A 2,500-nucleotide genomic window follows, 5' to 3' on the forward strand; every position below is an offset into this window, starting at 1 on the left:
TATGCATGCAGTAGGCTACTACATACCCATAATCCAGTGCGCACCTGAAGTGACGTCACATCGACGGAGCCTCCATATGAAAACAAACGGGGATGAGACGGATATACAAGCAAGAGGCAAGATCAAGGAGCCATGTTATGATGAAATAAATAAGTAAAAGTATGTCCCAAGTGTATGCCTACTGCATCCTAACTAGATACTTTTTATGATCAGATGTAGTATGTAGAATAGAAAAAGGAAAGTGTGGTGTATTTCGTTATGACACATTCTAAGATTACTGATAATCAGGAGATTGTTTAATTACATACAGAATTAACTATAAGGGGAGCCAGGAGTAGCTCTCGTGGGTATATGTGTGTGCAGGATAGGAATGTGGATTGCTTAAGTTGAGGAAGCCTGAAGGCTGACCTGTAGATCATTCAAATTGTACACAAAAGGAGACTCCGGGTGACTGTCTGGTGAGGGCAACTTAGGACAGCCTGGTTAAGAGTTAACAGCTTATTTATTGGCCCCTGGCTAAAGGGATTGTCCTAAAGGTACTGAATCAGACTTCTTAGCGCCCCACGAGATATCGCCTCTAGGGATTGATTAACACAGATGTCCTCTGAACAGTGTAGGTCAGAGCTAGTTAGGGTCCACCAATCAGGAGTTAGGGGCCACTCACACTAGGGCCGCGGCCCCGTGCCCGAGCTCATTTGAGGTGTGCCGTGGCCAAAGTACAGATGCTAATGAGATGACGCGCACAAGGAAGCGCACAAGCAAGCGCACAGGCGGCGTTCCTGACGTGAATTTATTAAGGATGCATAGTCCGTTAACGCCCGCTGCCTTTCTAGTCGGCACCAAAATTGCCCACCACTTGGACTTGTAGCTACATAAAATGTGTGAGAATTAACGTGTGTGTGTGTAGACTTAGGTGTGGGCTAATAAAAGAGGGAGAGAGCTAAATAGGTGAGCGCAGAAAGCAAAGCAAAAAGGTTTTCGTGTTTACTCACGTTCGTCAGATGATTTTTTTCTTTTTCCTCCCGTCAGCTGTCATAATACTGTCTTTACGCATGGCGGTGGAGACGAACACAAAACAACACACAGCGGGACTCCGCGGCCCGGTGATAAGGAAACAGTAGCCTACACTAAGGTTTAACAATAAACTTTATAAAGACACTTAAAAAAACGATCTCTGCCCATACAAAAAGTTCTGACTTGGATTACTTGATGAGCGATCGATGTGTATAAAACCATCCGGTACGTATGGTCTGATGACGGGCCGTTATATTAATAATAAACAGCGTGCTGCACAAATATCAGACAGTCCATCGCGACCTATTACGTCAAGGCTACATTTAAAAAAAGCAATTGATTAAGGATTCTCGTTGCTCTAATTTGGAAGTGGAATATATGATGCAAATTTGGCCGGATGAAAATATTCACAAACAGTCGTATAGCCTACAAGTAGACTACGCTCCGAATCCTAAACGCGCACGGTGACGTAGGCAAGGTGCAATCGTGCCCAGGCCACGAGCAGTGTGACCACGGGCCTGCGGGGAGAGTGGGGAGGGGGGGGGGGGAATCGTGCTGAATCTTCCTGCAGCACGGAACAGGCAAACGGCCCTAGTGTGAGTGGGCCCTTAGGCGAGGTGGAGCTTACTGACCTAAGGACCAATCAGCTCACTTAGATTTGCAGGTTAAAGGCCACCACCATGCAGGAAGAGACAGGTCTTTTAGCTTACAGGAACTCTTCATAGCTTTTGGTTTTGTGCATGTACCTCTATTAGTTTTTTGGCTACAAACACGTTAACTCTTTATTGGCTTTGTTTTGACTGCAGGATGAGTTTTGTTGTTTAAATAAAAGAATTGTTCCTGAAGACTTCCTCATCTGCCTCACACTGTGTATTCTTCCATCACCCTGCTACCAACGCCGTTTTTCTGAGTAAAGGCCGAAAGATTAACAACAGACGTTACCATAGAGATCTGATATGTCGCATGTGTTAGTCCCGTTAGTGTGTGACCCGGTGGGGCATGTTTACTAAACACAATGACTGTGTTTACATGCACACTAGGCCATTTAAAGCTACAGTGTGTAACTTCTGTCGCCACCCCATGGGGAATTCTGAGTAATTACAACAACACTGTCGGTTTTATCTACATGAGGTAAAGCCTTCAGTGATGGCGCATGGATTGTATACCTTCTGCTGTACGTCCAGGTTTTTTTCTTAGCAGTAGAATCAACAACTGAAACATTTCTTGGGCTCTTCTTGGGGATTTTTCTGAGCTCCTGCACCAGTGTCAGGGGTGGGGGGTGGGGGGAGTGTTGGGGGGGGAGGGGCAGTTTGTCATAGGCTTAATCAATTTTGTTTCAACTCATTTGGCGATGGCTTGAATGTACCGCACATTCATTTATATGAAAAAGTTACACACTATAGCTTTAATATATTTTAGTTATGAATCAAAGCTGACTTTTACTTTCAGAGTAAGACACTGAATTCGGGATGTTTTACAAGACAGT

At 44.7% G+C, this 2,500-nt stretch overlaps 1 protein-coding gene across 1 annotated transcript in view; it reads right to left on the reverse strand.

The window, feature by feature from the left end:
• LOC307252790 (6-phosphofructo-2-kinase/fructose-2,6-bisphosphatase) overlaps nucleotides 1-2,500 on the reverse strand; it is a 24,330-nt gene that overhangs the window by 20,252 nt on the left and 1,578 nt on the right. The gene's annotated exons all lie outside the window — the stretch shown is intronic.

The sequence above is a fragment of the Ammodytes marinus genome, assembly GCF_949987685.1.
Source record: "Ammodytes marinus genome assembly, chromosome: 7".
Classification (NCBI taxonomy): domain Eukaryota; kingdom Metazoa; phylum Chordata; class Actinopteri; order Uranoscopiformes; family Ammodytidae; genus Ammodytes; species Ammodytes marinus.